The sequence below is a fragment of the Rousettus aegyptiacus genome, unplaced genomic scaffold (genome assembly GCF_014176215.1).
Source record: "Rousettus aegyptiacus isolate mRouAeg1 unplaced genomic scaffold, mRouAeg1.p scaffold_m13_p_9, whole genome shotgun sequence".
In the NCBI taxonomy this organism is placed as follows: domain Eukaryota; kingdom Metazoa; phylum Chordata; class Mammalia; order Chiroptera; family Pteropodidae; genus Rousettus; species Rousettus aegyptiacus.
The window spans coordinates 73,025,882-73,047,599 of NW_023416312.1; the positions used below are offsets into that span (position 1 = coordinate 73,025,882).

The window sequence follows — 21,718 nt, forward strand, 5'->3', positions numbered from 1 at the left end:
TCAGGCACAGGCTTCCACGTCCTTTCTATCCAGGGCCACATAGGAACAACTAGCAGTAAACTACAGTGACACCTGTGACATGTTTCTGTCCAAGAAAACCTACTCAAATATCAGGGTCTGAGGCTTTTATGAAATGAAACTCAGTACTCCAACATTGAAACCAGGCACATCACACATCTTGTTAAACAATCCTGAGAAGTCCTAATGAACTGGTACAATATGCCCCAATGCTCTGGACATATAAACAATGTCATCAATCAGAGACATGAAGAACATTCTGAGGGCCATATTCCCCAGGCTAGGTCTAAGGCCAATTATGATTTCAGGCTCCCCTGGAGACATGAAAAGACTAAACAACTAGACTTCTGTGTTAACTCTTCTTCCAAACTTTGTCTTATACATTCATGTATCCTCTCAGAGTGCTTAGCATGGAATAACACAAGATATGACCTGTCCTCTGAGCTCAAGATTAATATATATTTCATTACTTGCCATGTCCAGCCCCATAGACTTTGACACTTTAACATGTCAAAATCTGAACTCAAATTTCACACCCCATTATCTTGCTCTTCTCTGTATCAGTAACTGTCAGCATCATTCACACTATTGCTCAAGCCCTCAAATTTGGATGTTATCCTTGATTCTCCTCTTTCACACTTCCTACGGCCATCACTGATTCCTATTAATTCTAACTCTGAGATATATCCCAAATGTAACTATCTCTCATTCTCTCAACCACCCTAGTCTGAACCACCAACATCTTTCATCTGAATTGTTTGCCTTCTAAATGTCTCTATTTGTCTTCCCCATGGCCAGTTTTCCATTCACTACCCAGAATGATCCTTCAAAATATATACCAGATTACATCACTCTCTGCTATTCGCAGCCTCCAACGGCTTCTCATCATGCTTAGATTAAAATTCAAACATTTTACTTGCCTTCTCACTCATCATGCTCTGGCCTCAGACCAAATGAGTAGGTCTGTTTCCTGCTCACATGATATTTCTTCTTCCAGCATTGTTCTCCTTACTCTACAAATACTTGGATCCTTCTTATCCTTTATGTTTTACTTCCATTGTCAATGCGTCATGGAGACTTTCTCTGACCACCCTATCTAAGATAGCCTATCCCTTCCCCTCCTCTAAAATCATGATTGTGTATTTGTTTATATATTTGTTGTCCCTCAACACTAACTAGAATATAAGCTCATGAGGGAAGATACTTTTTATCTTGTCCATAACGATATACCCAGCACTTTGCCAAATTCATAGTAGGCATTCATGAAATACTTGTTGATGAATGTAGTAGATAATGAATAATCATTATTTCATTACTTTAAAGTAGTGAACTTGTCTCTGCCCTTACAGTTTATATTCTACTGAAAAGTTTAGGGGAAAAAAAACAAAATATGCAGAAAGATTTTCTGTGCCTTCTGGTATCCAACATAGGACATGTCAGTATTCTGGACAGGAGAAACAAGCAAGCAGCAGAGAGGCCACATCAAACAGCCAAAATCCACCCAGCCCAGTGGTCTCTTTGATTGGCTTCTAAGGGTTGTTTAAAGGGAGATCCAAGCAGCTTGGAAATTCCAAATGGGAGGCAAGGATCATGGAAAGTTGATGTCTTCTCCAAGGTAGCAGCAGTGGGTTTTTTCCAGAGCAGCACTCACGGCATGGTTGCACTGTGTTTCTGGCTTCTTCAGAGCCTAGCTTTATGGGTATCAAGAGATCCTGTGGACTGCCTAACATCATTTAATAAATTTCTTTTCTGCTTAAACTAGTCAGTAGATTCAGCAGTTTACGGCTAAGAACTCTGGCTATCCAGTATGTTAAAAAAAAAGATTGACAGAGAATCCTGACTTGTAAATGACACTTAAGCTTGAATAGAAAATGTTGAAATTATACTGACATTGGAGTGATAATTTCAAAACAAAAACAGCACATATAACTATATCAAAGTGATATGCTAAGTTTAAGGTAAAATTATTTACTCACATGCCCAGGGGAAATTATGCAGGTTTTTTTTGTTTTGTTTTGTTTTGTTTTGCTTTACATCAGACGGGTAATATGCCAATGTAATAGCAAGGTTTGAGGGAGGCATATCTCACACAGAGCGTGAACAACCAATTAATCATCACACTTATGAACTATGAAAGGATCTGTATGTATTTATGTGTCTATAAAGCACCATTTTCAAAAATGAGTGTTTTGAACATTTGTTTTGAGATATTGTAATCCAGTGTAATTTTTATTACAAGTATATCAGTTACTAAGTGAAAGAGATTAAAAATATTTTTTAAAGGCAAAAGTAAACTATATGTTTAAGGTTGCAACTTGGTTGATAAGACTTTAAAGAAAATGAAGGAAGGGATTGAGAGCTGCTTAAAGTCTATCTGAACAGAGTCCTACAACTGAGGACATATATAGAAGATGCCACCTTGAGAATAGTAGGAGAATGGAGATGTGGAACAGGCTGGTCCCATATCTACCATGTGGCAGTTGAGAATCAGGAGAGACCTCTCAGCTGTGGAGGTCTCCCCAGAGGAGCAGGGGGTCACAGCCCCAGGCTGGACTCCCCGGCCCAGGGTTCCAGTGCCAGAAAGAAAGTTCCCATAATTTCTGGCTGTGAAAACCAGTGGAGATTGTGGCTAAATGAGATAGAGTATGGCTGGAATCACAGAAATTCCTCTTAAGGAGCCCTCATGAGAATTTACTTTCTGGTAGACTCACTCTCTCTGAGCCCCAGCACTGGGGCAGCAGTTTAAAAGGAGCCAGGGACATTCAAGGAGGAGTTGAATTGTTAGGCTTCAGAGCGAAAGCTGCAGGGACAGCTTTCTCCCAGACAGAACTGCTGGCAGAAGCCATTGTCTTTTTGATGAGCCATCCCTCCTCCCGGCCTCCCGGCATGTAGATGAAAGTGGTTATGGCAAATGAATCTCCATCAACCTGGCCAATATTGGTCGCCCTGTCCTGGTGATTCCCTAAGACTCTGTCCCACACAACTTGCAGGCTCACCCAACCCACTTCCAGTAGCTTTTCCATACAAATGTCCTGTCTTGGCTTATGCCACAGACTTTCCTAAAATCTCTCGAAGTTCATCAAACCCAATGAAGCAGCATCTGGCTTCTGTATGCCCTGTACTTCTTGCTGAGCAGCCCCAAGCCCAGCACTGCAGCAGCCCACCTCAGTTCACAGCTTGGCCCCTTGAGGCACCTTCAAGCCTAGCATGGGCGGAAGCTATTTGTAGATTTCTTGTTGGCTTATGCCAGGTGGCCCCAGGTAGGGCATAGGCTGCAGCTGAACTGGACCTGTGGCGGGCCCCTCCCAGGAGATCCTAGGGTGACACATCTTGTGGCTGGCTCTGACCAAGCCAGAGCATCGCTCAGGGCTTTATTTGAGGATGACACACCCAAAGGACAGACTGGGCAGGCACCAGAGCCCTGATAAAGTGAATCCTGCTGTAGAGTCAGCCCCTGTATGACAGCTCAACCACTGAAATCACCAGCCAGTCCTCACAACTGATCAACCTGAGAGTCAGTCCCTCCCATTGATGTGCAAACAGCAACCAGTGCTCAACTACAACAGGAAGGCACAAACCACTCATACAAAAAAATCTATAGCACCCTGACTCAGGTGACCAGGGAAGACTGTGCCACTGGGCCCCATAGGACACCTACTACATAAGACCACTCTACTTACACTAGGATATTTAGAAGCCCTACTTAATACATAGGAAGAGACACAGGGAAGCTGCCAAAATGGGGAGACAAAGAAACATGTCCCACATGAATGAATAGAACAAATCTCCAGGAAAAGAACTCAGCAAAATGGAGACAAGCAATCTATCAAATGTTGAGTTGAAAACACTGGTTATAATGATGCTCAATGAACTTAGGGGAAGAGATGAATTCAGGACTTCAACAAAGAGATTGAAAACAAATATGGAATTAGGAAACAAAAAAGGAACAAGTCAGAAATGAAGAATACAATAACTGAAATGAAGAATACATTACAGGGAGTCAACAGTAGTTAGGTGAAGCAGAGGATGCAATTGGAGATTTAGAAGATAAGCTTGCAAAAAAAGACCCAATCAGGACAACAGCAAAAAGAAAGATTCCAAAAAACAAAAAAATGAGGATAGTCTTAGGGGCTTCTGGTTCAGCACCAAGCATACCAATATTCACATCATAGAGGTTTCAGAAGGGGAAGAGAGCAAGGAATTGAAAAGCTATTTGAAGAAATAATGATGGAAAACTTCCCTAACCTGGTGAAAGAAATAGACATACAAGCCCAGGAAGCACAGAGTCCCAAACAAGATGAGAGGTGGGTAGAAATGAGGAAGGGATTAAGAAGTGCAAATTGGTAGTTATAAAATATAAAGTATAATATAAGAAATATAGTCAATAATATTTTAATAACTATGTATTGTATAAGATGGGTACTAGATTTATTGAGATGATCACTTCATAAGATACATAAATAATAATCACTATGTTGTACACCTGAAACTAATATAATATTGTATGTCAACTGTAATTGAAAAAATATTTTTAAGAAAGGGAAGAAAGGATTACCATAAAAGTCAGCATAGTCATTAATTTTAGGATTGGATTGGGACATGTGTCAAGCTTTTGAGATAGCTGGCAAAGTACTATTTATTGACATAGATGGTAATTAAAAGGTATTTACTTTACAATACTTGATATACAGTCTTCTATATGTTATATATTACAATTAAAAATGGTGAAAAATAAGTCTATCAAGTACTCAAATGTGAATTATTTCTATGTGAATGTTCCTTGTGTGTTTTCATTCCAGGATTCCTGAAGTCTTTGTTATGGATTTTGTCTCTGGGAACATATGAGTTCCTGTATATATTTAGCAGAAAGTTAGCTTAAAATGTTTATTGTCCCTTGTAATCCAAGTCATACAAATGAAAACAAGACACCATTTATCCCTATCAAATAGGCAAAGACTTTTAAAAGTGTTATAATTATTGGTGAAAGTATGAAGAGATGGGTTCTTACGTGCCCTCCTGATAGAAATGTAAATGAGTACGACCTTTCTAGAAAGCCATTTTATAATCTGTAATAAGGGCCCCCAAAATAGTCATACTCTTTTTCACAGTAAACTTAATTCTAGGAAATTAATTTTAAGAAAATAATCAGAGATGTACAAGAAGATATATGTACAAGGATGTTCCTTGCAGCAGTTTTGTAATAGTGAAATCGTAGAAACAACATAAATGTTTAACACTACAGAAACAGTACAATCATAAGATGAAATATTATGCAGCCATCTGTATGGGTGGTTTTGCATATAAGCACAAAGAATAATGATAATGATGATGATGGCCAACATTTATTGATTACTTACTATTTTCCAGGGACTACTAAACCTCTTTATATGAATTTTCTCATCCTTACAACATACTTTAAGGTGAGTGCTATGGTTATTCTCCTTTTTCAGAAAAGAAAACCAAAGCTCAGAAAGGTTAAGTAACTTGCCCAAGGTCACACTGCAAGTAAGCAATAGTACCAGGGCTTGAATCCAGACCTGAGTACTTCAGATTTACTCCCAGATATTCTTGCCACACAGAAATACACTGACTTCTGGTGGAAGTGTCTAGGAATGAGGATAGGGCCAAGGGTCTTGAGTCAAGAAACAATGAAGAATTTCCTTGGGCTCAGCTTCCCATGCTCTATGACTAGTCCAGGTTTTTCCTAAGAACGTTGCCACCTAACTACCTACTGGAAAAGCAGTTGCCTTGGTTTGGGTTCCTTGCTTCTGTGCAAGTAGAATCTTGCTGAGGAAGGGAATGGCACATGGACAGTGACAAAGGACAGGAACTGCCTGCTTTATGAATTTCCTACTAAAATTGCCTGCTTAAATTCCTGTGTTTCGCACTGCTTGTCTCATAGCTATGTGTTATGCAGAAAGAGTTCTGATTTGACACTTCTTATATGCTTCTCTGCCACTTCTGCCTCCATACCAGGGGTCAGGTAGCCTCTTTCTGGCTCTGGTTGGGCAGCGAACTTGATTAGTCCAGGAGGACTCATGGCTCTCAGTGGGTCATTATAACTTTCTACTGTTTTCATAAGTATATCAGCTACTTCAGCTTCGTAACCAGTCTTTTTCCTAAACTTAGATGTTTCAAGGGAAGATGAGGTAAGAAAATGCAACAGACTGTGTGAACCCTTCTCTAGGGCTGGGAACACTTATTCAATACTCCTGCCTTACTAAGAACAAATCAGTATATGAAAGAAAGACACCTGGAGTTTTCCCCAAGGTTAACTCAGAGACCTGGGAATGAAGCTTTGCTCTCCTGCTTCCTAGGCCTCCCTGTACTGTCTATATTTAGCCAAGCTGCCCAAGCCTTTTCCACCTTGTCTGAAAGCCAAAGTAGGCACAGTTTGCTCATAAACATTCCTGTGCTTGCCAGCTCATGCCAGCCAGCCATTCAGATATGGTTTAAAAATGTGAGCCTCCTTTTGCATCCAGCTCCTAGGGCCTACGGGGAATGAATACATACCAAGGGATCAACAGCCTGAGTTTTTCCCAAAGCTAAATGACCTTAGCCAAATGCCTTAAAATGAAAGGCATGTCTTTTATTGTTTTATTTTGGCAGGGCTCAGTAAAAGACTCCCTCTCAGACCCACTGTTCCTGGTCACAGTTCTTTGAGTGTGTTGACCTACTTTCTTCCCTTCAGAGGAAAGACAGAAACCGATACATGTCTCCAGCAAGGACTCTTGCTTTTGGTAGTATTGACTCTGTCTTCTGGCCCTGGTCCTTTCCTTCTTCCATTATCACTATGCTATAACCTCTTCAAGCATGACTGAACCAGAGAACCCCGAATGTTGTTTTTTGTTCCTCTTTACAGCTGTGTTTGCAGAGGTAGTATGGCCTACTCATCACAGGATTGGGGACAGAGCCCTTCCAGCCTTCCTTTACCTACTATATCTCATCGTTAAGTGGCATGAGCTGGAATAAAGTTGCTTCTGCATGAGAATCTTTTAGGAATCAACAGAGTGTCTCTGAGTTGGCCACCTTATACCGTGTGACTTGCAGCATTAGGGACTGAAAGACCTTGAGACCTCTGACTTAGTAGACCTGTGGTGTGGGCCTCCAAGAAGAGTCTTAGGTAACTCAACTCTTTAGTTGTCTTGACAGGCAGAATCCCTCTGGGTAGTGTATGGGTGGCTCTCAAATGCCTATATTGAGATTTTCTATGACTAATTGATCATTTTAGGCTATCCTTACCCTTCCTAGTCTTCATGCTGTTGCCCACTGCCTCTAGCCATCAGCTATAATCAGCTTGGAAAATAGATACTCATTTTAATGTCAATCTGAGAAAAGGCAATTAGAGGGATAAATCTGCTGGAGCTCAGAGGTAGGGTGTGGATGGTTCATACAAATGTATTCCAGAGTGCCTTTTGGATTATCTACTTCCAAATATCCTGGATAATATCCAGCCATGTCTGTTCTCCATGACCATGGGTAATTGAGTATACATTATTTAGTTCTCTTATCCCTGGGTTCTTTGTCTTCTTTCTTTCCCACTTGTCCCTATGTGCAGAGCAGATTATAACCAGCCTGCCTTCTAGTATCCTATAAAATTTCATTTACATTGGATAATATGGGATTTTAAAAAGGTGCCAGGTTCTTTTCACCAGCTCCAAAATCATATTGGAGTTGTAGTGGTCATAGAGGCTGCATCTCAACTGCTTCAAGGCCAGCCAGGCCAAGCTTAGGGTGAGCCCTACCTCTGGACTGCTAAGAAGGCAGCAGGTGGTGAGACAGGGTGTGGCTGCAGACAACAGTCAGGGATCTTTACTTCTGGGGGAACTTTTATACTTGTGGCTGTGAAATCTCTGTCCTCTACCCAATCATCTGGTTTGGAGGCAGAATGAGAATGAATAACAATAAGACTTCTGCATTTCCAGAACTGAAGAGGGGAGGGGCAACTGGAATGGAGCATGAGGATAAATTACAGGTAGTAGATAGGAAGGGTGATATTGCTGAGGAGGTGAATGATAGAAGGGACAGTAATGAAAGTTATTACCTTGACGTATGCCTCAAAGATCCCTGAAACTCTGAAGTGAGAAGATCCAGAGTGGCTGAGTGGAAAGAATGGTACAGCACTTGGAAGAAGCTTGCTGAGCCTTCTCTGTCTTAGGAGCACTCTAGTGCAGCAGTAGTCTATAAAACTTTCTGTGATAAGGGAAATATTCTTTGTCTGCACTCTCTAATATGGTAGTTATTAGCCATGTGCAACTTTCAAGCATTTGAAATATGGCTAGTGTGACTGAAGAACTGAATTAAAAATTTTATTTAATTTTAATTAACTTAAATTTACCAAGCCACATGTGGCTAGTGGCTATCCTATGTGGGTAGCACAGCTCTAGACTCACAGTTGACACAAACGAGTGGAGGCAGTCTACCCTAGTGGTTTAAAGTACAAACTTTGCAGTTGGCAACCCTGGCATAAATCCTGGTTTGCAACCTTGGACAAATTACCTAACTTCTTTGAGCTCATTGTCTCATCTGTAAGATGGAGATTTTCACAGTGCTTATATCACAGAGAGTTGTTGGATAGATTAAATGAGATAATCCATGTGAAACTCTTAGCAAAGTGCCTGGCATCTGTGGAACTCTCAGTGAATAGTTGCTGTTATGATGTTTTGATGTTAAGATGTTATGATGTTTAGTCCTATCTTACTTTCCTGTACTTTGGCTCTAGTCACTGAGCACCAATAAATCAACATACCTTGCTAGTACTTAGAGGTGTGAGGATAATGACAGTTGTCCTTATTGACTCCCTTGAGCTCCATAGCAAAGGATCTGTTATTTGATTTTTCAACTTTATTGTGTCTGAGTTCTGAACAAAATATTTTAAAAGGAAAGAAAAGATGAAATAGTCAAGGTCAGAATAATAAAGTGAAAAAATCCCATGGCCCGCATTTCCAATTCCCCATTTATGGAACAGGCATGTACTGAATCTTTACTGAGAGACTGGTGATTACAAACACAGACTCTGGAGCTAGACTACCTGGGCTTTTTACCATCACTTACTAGTTGTGTGACCTTGAGCAAGCTATTTAACCTCTCTGTCTCTACTTCTGTATTTTTCAATTAGGCATAATACTAGTGCCTACCTCATAGAGTTGCTGTAAAGATTAAATGAGTCAATACAGGTAAAGAACTTACAGAACTTAAAGAACTTAAAAAACTTCCATACTTGGCACTGATAAGCATTTGATAAAGATTGGATGATGTGATTAGTATATGCTAAGCACTATATTAAGTGCCAGAAAAACAAAGATAAGTAAGTACCATTCCTGCCTTCTTTAAACTTATAGGCTAGTAGAGGGAGAAAGATGCAGGAACATATAAATACAATAAGATGTTACAGACAATAAAAATGGAAGTGTATGCAGGATAATGAGGGGGCTTCAAGAAAGAAGAGAGAGCAAGTTGGCTTGGTTGGAGGACAATCTAGAAACTTTACAGCTAGAGAACAGGTGTGGTGGGGAGCATTGGAGGTACATGTTTGAAGATATAAATAAGGATAATAAGTCCAGGTAACTAAAGGCAATTGATAAATTGGTATGTCTAGGATGTAAGGGAGAGGGAGTAAGTGGAAGATAAGGTTAGAAAGGTCAGTAGGAAACAGATCCTGAAAGGTCTTTTAAGTTAGGTTTAAGAAATTGTACTTTATTTTGAACAATGGGAACACATCTAAGGGTTTTAAGTAGGGAACTACCATTATCAAGTCATTTTAGAAAGACCCCACTTGCAGTAGTGGGGGGCAAGACTGGAGGCAGAGACACCAGTGAGTGGGCTATTGCAGTAACCTAGGCATGAGTTACTAAAGTAATTATCATAGGGTGGGGAACAGTACCGGAGCTGTCAGGAAAAGATCCAGTTGACTGATGAGTGATAGACAATACAGAGGGAGGACGAATTTCGGAGTGGAAGTCTATGGAGTCATTATGGGACATGTTGGGTTTATGTAAAGCAGTTTGATATGTAGTTCTGAAACATGGGAGAAAGAGATTAAAACTAATGATATAAAGATAGGAGACATCAGAACTCTGTGTCAGGTCTTCTTCTCATTCTCCACTTTTTAAGTTATCTATTCCCAGGGTTTTAAATACTGTCTTTATGCTGATGAATTTCAATTTTTAAACTTTCATTTCTAGCCCTGACTACTTGATTGAAGTTTAGACTTCTAGAACCAGCCATCCACTTAAGATCTCCAGATGGATGATTAATACATCTCAAACTTAATATGTTCAAACCTCAATTCTTGAAGCAATTCCCATTCTCACCTGGTCTTCCTTGGTCTTGGCCAATGGCATGCACTATCTAGCTGGCTGCTTAAGCCAAAATCATGGGGGCTATCTTTGATTCCTCCCTCCTCCTCATTTTCTATCCCTTATCCATCAGAAAATCTTGCCAGTCCTATCTCCAATAAACATAACTCTACTTCTTTCCACGTCCTTGGCCTCCATCCTAATGCATGCCACTACTGTCTCTCTCCCAGAGCACTGCAGCATTCTCATCTATGTTCTCCCTGCTTCCATAGGCCATTCTCCACACAATGGCCAGAGCCAACTTTTAAATATGTAAATCAGATCATATCCCTCTTTATGCTTCAAAACCCTCCAAAAGCTTCCAATTAAACTTTATATAACATAAGAAGAGATGAAATACTGCCATTTGCAACAACATGGATGGACCTTGAGATAATTATGCTAAGTGAAATAAACCGGATAGAAAAAGTTGAAAATCACATGATATCACTTATATGTGGGATATAAACCTAAAAGCAACAAATAAAAGCAACAAATGAGCAGGACAAACAAACTGAGATTTATGGACATGGACTATAGCCTAGTGGTTACCAGAGGGTAGGGGAGAAAGAGGGAGGTACGGGTGGGGGAGGAGGGGAGAGGTAGGCGGGGTCAAGGGGATCAAATATAGGTGGGTAGAGGAAGGGTGAAGTGGTTAAAAGGGAATCAAATATATGATAGCTGAAGGAAACTAGACTTTGAGTCGTAAACACACAATAAAATATACAGATGTCAAATTATAATGTACACCTGGAAATTATATAATTGTATTACACCAATGTTACCCCAATAAACTTAATTGTAAAAACAAACTTTATAAAACATCTAAGTTCTTTGACCTAGTGAGATATAGCCCTTGCCTGAATCTCTGATCTCATCCTATCCTGCTCTCCTTGTTTCCTACGCTCCCAGCTATAATTTGGTAACTTTATTTGCTTCATATCTACTTAGTCTCTAGCATCCAGCACAGTGCCTAGTAGGAGCTCAGTGAGCATTTGTTGAATAAGCGAATCAGGATTTGGATGGAGGTCATTGAAGCCATGGGAAATTTATGATTTTAGGATGACTTTGAGGAAAGCCTCAATAATAAAATGAGATTCTAAAGGGATGAGCAGAGGAAGGAATGCCTGCAAAAGCAACTTGAAGGAACAACAGAGTGGTAGAAGGAGAAACAGGAAAGTGTGATGTTACAGAAGGCAATCCCACTTCCTTCTCCAGAAGTAACCAATGCTAACAGAGGGGTAGGTATCCTTCCAAATTATCTATATATATACATACATTCACAAATGTTTATGTTACATCTATATGTAGTTTTGTTTTTATATAAAATGAGCTCATAGTGCATGCATTATTCTATCACTTGTTTTTTTAAATAACAGCTTTATTGAGCTATAATTCACATACTACTATATGATTCACACATTTGTACAGTTCAATGGTTTTTAGTATATTTACACTACCATAGTGAATTTTTAGAACATATTCATCACCTCAAAAAGAAACTCTGTGCTATCATCCCTTTATCTCCCATCCTCCTCAGCCCTAAGCAACCATTAATCTACATTCTGTCTCTTACAGATTTGCCTATTCTGGACATTTCATATAAATAGAAGCATATAATATGTGGTCTTTTGTGACTGGCTTATTTCATTTAGCACAATGTCTTCAAGATTTATCCATGTTGTAGCATGAATCAGAACTTCATTTTTTTATTAATTTATTTTAATTAGTTTCAAGTATACAGTACATCTATATAGTTCATAAAACAATCCCTCCAATTGCTCCCTCCCTCTCCTGGCCCTCTACCTAGCCAATATATTAATAGTAACTGCATTCCCTATGCCATGCTCCCCATTCCTGTGACCATCAGCTATTAATTTGTACTTCTTTAACCCTTCACCCCATTCTCTCATCCCCCCAATCCCCATCCCCTCTGTTCACCACCAAATTGTCCACTATATTCGTAGAACTTCATTTTTTTTATTGTTGAATAGTATTCCATTGTATGTATAGATCACATTTTGTTTATCCATTCATTGATTGGTAGACATTGGGTTGTTTCCACTTTTCAGCTATTATGAGTAATATTGTTATGAACATTCAATTACAAGTTTTTGTGTAGACATATATTTTCACATCTCTTGAGTACATACCTAGTAGTAGAATTGCTCGGTCATGTGGTAACTATTTATGGCATTTTGAGGAACTGCCAGACTGTTTTCCAAAGTGGTGGCACCATTTTACATTCCCACCAGCTGCCTATGAGGTTTCCATTTTCTCCACATCTTCACCGACGCTTGTTAGTATCTATCTTTTTTATTATAGCCATACTGCTGAGGGGGGCAGTGATATAACTTACTTTTTTATTTAACATGCTTTGAATATTTTTTCGTAATTGACACATATAGATGTCTTTCATATTTAATCGCTATGTAATATTCCACAAGACCATGCTTTTCAAGATGTCTATACCGTTGTGTTATTTCCTCCCCCATGGCTCAGTACCTAGAAATAGAAACAGCAGTGGTAGATGATAACACTGTTCCAGATTTGGAAGTTGTGTGGTAGGTAAGGCAGAAGGATATGGTGAAGAACAATGTTGATGGTAATGGTGAGAGTGTACTCGAAGTGAGTTATCAACCCTGGTGCATATTAATCCTGCATGAGTGACAATAACGAGCTGGCGTGGACGTTATAGCATAGCTATTGAAACCCTAAAAGTCGTGGTTTTGCATGACAGTGGAAAAATAGGTTTTTGTTTTGTTTTGTTTTACATTTACCCATTTTTCTCTGTTGACTTTTTCTTTTTTAAAATAGCATCATTCACTGCTTTACCTTCTTAACAGTTGATTCAGAATGTAAAACAACCTTATTTTGTGACTCAGAGTGGCCATTATGACCATCTACTTTTGCTCTGGACCTCTGAGGCATGTATGAATATGTATTTCTTTATTAAATGGGTCCAAAATTTCTATGTCTTTTACATTTAATCTCCTTCAATTTCCAGCTCTACTCTTTTTGGTGTCAGAGGCTAAGATCAGTGTATTCTAGGTTCTTCTAATGTATAGTTGTTTGACCCAGAATTGATGCCATGCATCTCCTGTGAAGTTCATTGGTTTTATGATAACAATTTTGCATGATATTTTTCTCTTCTAGGTATATGGTTATATTATGGCAGAAGTTATAAGAAAGTTGATCTCCAGAGAAGTGTTGGTGCTTCTTTATTTTAATTTGATAAAAGCTATTTTTGGCAAGCTATTTTTCTAGCATTGAATAATTTAATGAATAAGTTTGTATTCACTTTATTCACACACTTTTGAATGGTAGTGATTTGCTCTGTCTAATATAGTAGCTACTAGCTATATGTAGTGTTTTAAAAATTTAAACATAAATTATGTAAATCAGATTAAAAATTCATTTCCTCAGTAGCACTAGCCACATTTCAAGTTATCATATGTGGCTAGTGGCTACCATGTTGGAGAGTGCAGATACAGAACATTTCTATCATAACAAAAAGTTCTATTGGATAGCAGTTGTCTAGATTTTGAGCCAGTCTCCTCTCAGGTTTCACCTTTTCAGACTGTGGAGTCTCCTGTTTTTAGCACATACTTGTGCAGCAGCCATGCCCCTACTACTCTGCAGTATCCCCTGACCTCCCATCCCTAATCATGTTACTTGCCCTCTGTCAGTGTATTAGTTTTTGTTGCTACTACAACAAATTACCACGAACTTTGTGGCTTGAAACAACATATATTTATTATAAAGTTCTGGAGATCATAAGTCTAAAATCAGCCATTTTCTAGTTTCTAGAGGCCACCTGCATTCCTTGGCTCATGCCCTCTTCCATCCTCTAAACCAGCACATAGCATCTTCAAATCTCTCTTACTCTCTGACCTCTATTTCCATAGTCACATTGCCCTCTTGAATTCCGACTCTTCTGCTTCTCTTATATGGATTCAATATCCTTACCATGCAAGGTAACATATTCACAGATCCCAAGGATTAGGACATGGACATCTTTGAGAGATCACGATTTAGCCTACTGAAACAGGCAGTTTTCTCCAGTGGCATCTTGGGTTCTTTGATGACTAGTATTGCACAGAATATGCTGCATACTGTATCCCAAGATTTTATACGAAGGGGAGAGTTTATTTTAAAATTCTTATTTTTTCCTGCTTTCATTCTGCCTGGAAATACAAAATTTTCCTTATGCTGACTCCTTAAAATATGATCTTGTGGGTATAGTGGCACAGGAGTATCTTATAGGCAAAACAAATCCATGGTTAACACAGTGTCTTGAGTGTTTACTCCACTGTGTGACACAGTTGCTATTTCAGAGCTGATCTCTACCAGCCTTTCTTCTCAAAAATAAACAAACAAACAAAAAATATACACATACACAAACCAAAACCAAAAAACAAAAATGAAACAAAACCAAATGAAACCAAACTGAAACTTAACCAAAGCAAAGACTTTTGACCTTTTCTTTGCCCAGTAAAGGGTGGCAGAAAAGCCTGAGTCATTCCTAGGAGAGAAGCAGCAGCAGAAACCAATACAAAATTGATTTACTTCCAGTCTGGACAAGATAGCATTGACTCACTTCTCCCTATTCCTTTCAGCTAAGTATAACTATAAATTCTAGAAATAATTCAAGAGGCAACACAGGAGAATTTTGAAATATATAAAGAGGAGAGCAGAATGGTTAGGAACCTTAGGACTGGAGGAATACTAGTAGCAGCGTGCCTTATGAGTCATCACCCAAGAGAAGAAGGCTACCCAGGCCCGTTGTTTCCCAACTCCCAGCCTAGCAACAGGAGGTGGCTCAGGGTGGCTCCTTCTCCCTCTGGATTAAATGGGAGTCCTGCTGACAATACCAGGTGAGCATGGCAACTCTAGCAAAGGGAATCTATCAGGGAGCTGCACTGACAATAAGCAGCTGCGAGAAGTACTCTCTTTTCCCACAAGACCAGGGACTCCCTTACCCCACCAAAAGATACTATGCAACCAGGGCACCATCAAGGAGAAATCTCACCACAATGAGTTGTCTGGTCCAGGAAACTTTTGTCCCCATGGTCATGAGGATCCCCTTGCCCCATGAGAGATACCAGGAGGGCATACAGCATTAGCAAGAACAAGCAAAACCAGGCAAGATTCATTGTGTCTATAGACTAGAGACTCACATCCTTCACTCAGAGACATCAGGCAACTCAGCTTGGTGAAGTACCTCCTGCTCCTTCAGGCAGCACCAGCAGGGATCAGTGGGGGACCCATCAGCACCATATGAACCAAGCAGACCAAAATAGCACCACAGATTCTCTGAAAAATAAATTGTCATTAAAATCACAGCCTACAAAAGTAGGCCAGGACCTATGTGCTAAACCTAAACAGAGTATCTGCTCGCTACAACAAAAGATATAGTCTCCTAAAATAGTAGCCAAAATGTCCAGAATACAATGAAAAAATCACCCATTATACTAAGAACCAGAAAATCATAACTCGAATGAGAAAAGATGATTAACTGACATTAATACCAAGATGAGTCAGACGTTAGAATTATCTAACAAGGATTTTAATGCAGCTACCACAAAAATGCTTCAATAAGCAGTTGCAGAATCACTTGAAACAAATGAAAAAGAAAAAAATCTGAGCAAAGAAATACAAGTTATAATAAAAGAACTAAATGGAAACTATAGAACTGAAAAATACAATAACAGAAACTTTAAAAAAAAACTTGCTGAATAGACTTAATAGTATAGTGGATATATTAGAGCAGTGGTCCCCAACTTTTTTGGCACCAGGGACCAGTGCTCCTATGAGAATCTAATGCCTGATGATCTGAGATGGAGCTGAGGCGGTGATGCTAGTGCTGAGGAGAAGCTGCAAATACAGATGAGGCCTTTGCTCATTCACCCTCCACTCAATTCCTGCTGTATGGCCCGGTTCCTAATAGGCCTTGAACCGGTACTGCTCCACAACCCAGGGGGTTGGTGAACTCTATAATAGAGGATAGAATCAGTGAACTTGAGGATAAATCAATAGAATTAACTCAATTTGAAAAAGAGAGAAAATAGACTGAAAAAAATAGAGCCTCAAAGATCTGTAGGAAATAACAAAAGATCCAACATTCATATTATCACAGTCCCAGAAGGATACCAAAACAGACAAAGACAGTACCAAAAAAAAACTATAGACCAGTATCTCTTATGAGCTTAGACACAAAAATTCTCAGTAAAATATTAGCAAGATGCATTCAACAATGTGTAAGAGAATTATACCCTGTGACCAAGTGGGATTTATTCAAGGTACGGAAGACTGGATAAATATTTTAAAATTGATTAGTAGTCTACCATACCAATAGACTAAAGAAAAAAATCTTATGACTATATTATTTAAGACAGAAAATAGTTCACAAAATTCAACATTTATGCATGATTAAAAAATTCTCACTATACTATGAGTAGAGGGGAACTTCCTTAACCTCATAAAAAACATCTACAAAAACCCTACGGCTAACATTATACTTGATGCTTCCCTTCTTAAAATCAGAACAAGGCAAGCATGTTTGCTTTTATCACTTCTATTCAGTATTGTGCTGGAAATTCTAGAAACGTAAGGTAAGAAAAAGAAAAAATAAGATTTGAAAGAATTGAGTAAAACTACTTGCAGAAGACTTAATTCTCTACATAAAAAATCACAAGGAATCTAAAAACACTTCTAGCACTAATAATTTAATTCAGAAAGGTCATATCATACAGGATCAACATACAAAAATCAATCACATTTTTATATAATAACTGGAAATCTAAGTAAAAACAATACCATTTATAATTGCATTAAGAAAAATGAAATATTTAGGTATAAACTTAACAAAACATGTATAAGATCTGTATGCTAAAAATCACAAAACACGGATGAAAAAACTCAAAGAAGACATTAATAATTTGAGACCAAGTTCATGGATTAGAAGACTCAACATAATAAAGATTCCATTTCTAAATTGATCTATAGGCTAATGATATCCCAGCAAGGATTTCTGTAGATATAGATAGGCTTATTATAAAATTTATATGGAAAGGCAAAGGACCTAGCGCAGGTAAAATGATTGTTATAAAGAATAAACTAGGGAGAGAAAAAATGGCATCGATGATAGAGGCTCTGTTCAGCCTTCTGACGACCAAAGTTGTGACAGAAACAAGGACCACACAGCAAGGAAAAATCACCTGGGATCTAGATGAACAAGTCATACAACTAGGGAGAAATTCAAGAAAGCATCCTGCAATGGCAGAAGGTAGGATGGGGCAAGGATGTAGGGCTGCCCAGTCCCGAGCGGCTGAGTGAGATGGAGACTGCAGCAGTGGCAGAGGCAGCAGCCTATTAAAGGGGCTGCATCCACAAGTGGATTTCTGTGGTGATGGACCTGCTCACTCTGAGCACCAGTGCCCATTTGGCTGCGTGCAGGGGGCACCAAAGACTTACAGAGAGGCATTTTTGGAGAGAGGCTTAGGCAAGACTTGCTGTGTACTGAAGTGCTGGCAGTATCCGTTGTTGCCTGTTGAGCCCTCCTCTCTACCAGTGTGCCAGATACAGTGCCACCATAGCTGTGACATCATCAAACTGGATAACAGAGGTCACTCTGCCCAGAGGATTCCCTGAAACTCCACCACCCCCAACTCATGACCCCACCCAACCCACATCCAGGTGTATCCTCAGTGAGTTAGGTGTTCCTTGCTGAGATTCACACTGGAGGCAGCCTGGGTTTCTGATATGGCCTTTTGAGGCAACTATAAGCACAGCATTTGTGGATTGCTTCCTGAATCTTAACAGGTGGCCCCAGAGGGGTAGAAGCTAGGGCTAAATTTGGCCTGTAGCAGAACCCCTCTTAGAGCTGTGCCACTGGACACCTACTCCATAAATCCACACTAGTAAGACTGGGAGACTTAGGAGCTTTGCTTCATACATAGAAATAGACGCGGAAAGGTAGCCAAAATGAGAAAACAAAGAAGCAGAAACCATATGACAGAACAGAACAGAGATCCAAATATAATGAAGTAAAGTACTCTAACAGGTACGGAGTTCAAAACACTAGTTATAAAGATGCTTAATGAAGTTTTGGTTAAATCCAGTAAGAACTTCAACAAAGAGGTAAAAAAAAACCACATTAAAATGGAAGTAGAAATTATAAAAGGGAACCAGTCTGAAATGAAGAACACATTACCTGAAATGAGAAGTATATTAAATGGAATAAACAAAGTGAATAATAAAGAGGATCATATGCCCTATCTAGAGGACAGGATAGCCAATCAGGACACTCAATCAGAATAGCAAGAAAAAAGATGCTAAGACTATAAAAATAATTTAAGGAGGATATGGTATACTATTAAGGCTCCAAATATTGGTTTGATCAGTGTAACAGAAGAAAATCAAGATGTTGAAAAGCTATTTGAAGAAATAATGATGGAAAACTTTCCTAATCTGGTGAAGGAAATGGACATAAAACTCAAGAAGCTCAGAGAACTCCAAAAATCAGGGATTTAAAGAGGCCCACACCAAGACACATCATAATTAAAATGCCAAAGATTAAATACAAAGAAAGAATATTAAAAGCAGCAAGAGAAAAAATAATTACATATAAGGGAACACCCATATGACTGGCAGCTGATTTCTCAGAAGAAACTATGCAGGACAGAAGGGCTTGGCAAAAAATATTCTACAGGATGAAGACCTAGACAGGATATACAACTAAGGATAATTTATCCAGCAAAGCTATCATTTAGAGTTGATAGACATATAAAGAGCTTCCCAGACAAAAATAAGCTGATGTAATTTATCTCCACCAAACCAGAATTACAGGAAATGTTGGAGGGACTTCTTTAAGAAGAAAAAGCATGTATCAAAAAACAGGAATAAAGAATGGTAACAACTATATTCCTATCAATAAGTACCTTAAATAGAAAAGAATTAAGTGCTCCAACCAAAAGATAGGGTGGATGAAGGGATAAGAAAAACAAAACCCCTACATATGAAAAGGAAGGGGATAGAAAAAGATATTGCCTTGATGAACCTGGAAGGTATTTAAGTCAGACAGAGAAAGATAAACACTATATGATTTCACTTAGGTGTAGACTTGAAGGAATAAAAAGAACAAAGCAATTAAAAAAAGAATAAACTAGAGGGAAATCACTCTTCCCAATGTAAAGGCTTATAGATACAGTAATTAAGACAGTATGTAATAGTTGAGGACAGATACATAGATAAATTAAACAGAATAAAGAAACCCAGAAATCCACATAAATTTGTTCAACTGATTTTTGACAAAGGTGTAAAAGCAATTCAATAGAGTAAAGTTTGTCTTTTCAATAAATAGTGCAGGAACAAAAGACATTCATAGGTGAAATAAGTGAACCTTCACCTAAACAACACACCTTATACCAAAATTGACTCAAAATGAGTCACAAACTTAAAGTGTAAAACTATAAAACTTGTAGAAAAAAAAGAGAAAATCTTCATGGTCTAGGGCTCATCAAAGAGTTCTTAGCCTGACACCATAAGTGTGATCCACAAAATTAAAAACCTATTAATTAGATTTCATTCTATGAAAGATCCTATTAAGATGAATTGCAGACTGGAGAAAATATCTGCAAGCCAAATATCTGACAAAGGACTGGATCACTCACTCATACATGTGTTTTTCAACAGATTAATGGATAAATAAACTGTAAGACATCCATTACATGGAATGCTACTCAGCAATAAAAAGAAATGAAATATCGATTCATGGAACAACTTGAATGACTCTTCTGAGAATTTCGTTTACTGAGAAAGGCCAAGCTTAACAGGTCATATAATTATATCATACTTTTGAAATGACAAAAAAAATATAGAGATGGAAAAGAGGTTAGTGGATGCCAAGGATTAGGAAATGGGGCAGGTGGAAGGTGAGTGTGGCTGCAAAGTGTAACAGGAAGGATCATTGGGGTGATAGTACAGTTCTATATTGTATTAGTGGATAAGTGAACCTATAAGTGTGATAAAATTGCATATAACTAAATATACAGACACAAGCAAATGATTACAAGTAAAGCTCAGGAAATCTGAACAAGATCAGCGGTTTGTAGCAATGTCAGTATCTTGGTTGTGATATTATACTACAGTTTTATAAAATGTTACCAGGTAAAGGGCACATGGTATCTCTGTATTATTTCTTACAATTGCATGTGAATCTACAATTATTTCGAAATAAAAAAGTTTAATTAAAAAAAAGATAAAGACAAAAATTTGGGGCCTTGAACATTTTTCCAGAAGCCGGAGTAAGGAATCTGGCTCACTGCAGGCATGAAACTAATTGACCATCTGGGTACCATACTGGATAGTTATAAAGAGCAATGACTCCCCAAACCTGGGTATGTAGTACCTCAGGGGGCCTCTAATAATGCAAAGCGGTATTGTTCACCTTCAGGAAATTCTCAGTAACCAAATTTAATTGAAATCACTTTCATGAAAAAGCAAGCATCTGGTATATAAATCTTCATATCAGAAAGCAGCACTAGGAAATCAAAATAAGATATCTCAATTTGTCCCCACTCTAGCCCTTCCAAAATAGGCAGGTCACTCTTGAAGTCCTACTTGTAAAGGGAGCACAACTGCCAATTATTGAAGACCTCAGACGGAGGGAGAATTAAGCCAGTTTCTAGAAGAGATTCAGTCTCAGGTGGCCAGAGTTATCCTGAAACTAAGGGCAATAGGACGATCCTTGCACTCTGCATCCAGGGAGTAAGCTCTCCTTCTGCCCAGGGTTGACCAGAGCCATTTTTTTCCCCACAAATGTTATTTCACAACCGTCTCCAAACACACATACAAATAAGGAAGTAAGGGTGTGTATGTCCAGTATTGCAGCTAATTTTTGTCAATTAGCCAATACCCAACAGTTAGTAAATTGGTAGATTATGCTTGAGTTGACACATTCGATCTAATGGTTTATAAAACAAATGGCTGCTTATTTTATTCTTATATAAGTGGCTCTTAGTGCATTGAAAGGGTGTTTAAAACAACAAAATAATAATCCAATGCACATTTTATCATCTTGGTTCTTAACAGAGTCAAACTGCATAATGACAGCAGCCCTTTGTTAAATATACAAAGCAACAGATTGACAGCAGAAGTGCTGAGGCAGGCACAGTATCATTTCTAAGGGACTCTGGCTATGGCACCTGTACTCCAAGCAGGTGTGCTAAGGTCTGGCCCAGGAAGCAGGAGAACTGAGCATTAAGAAATTCCAAATCTTTGCAAAGAAATAGTCTCAAAGAAGGTGCTATTTTTGCAAAAGAGCAGAAACAAAATACACATAGGAAGCTAGTAAGGCTTTT

General features: G+C 38.7%; 1 protein-coding gene and 1 non-coding gene across 2 annotated transcripts in view; one reads left to right on the forward strand and one right to left on the reverse strand.

Moving 5' to 3' along the window:
* Nucleotides 1-21,718, forward strand: part of LONRF3 (LON peptidase N-terminal domain and ring finger 3) — a 129,156-nt gene that overhangs the window by 19,827 nt on the left and 87,611 nt on the right. The window lies entirely within an intron of this gene.
* On the reverse strand, nucleotides 2,052-2,158 carry LOC118608177. The gene has a single exon (XR_004952968.1). It is a non-coding gene; the product is annotated as a small nucleolar RNA U13 (small nucleolar RNA).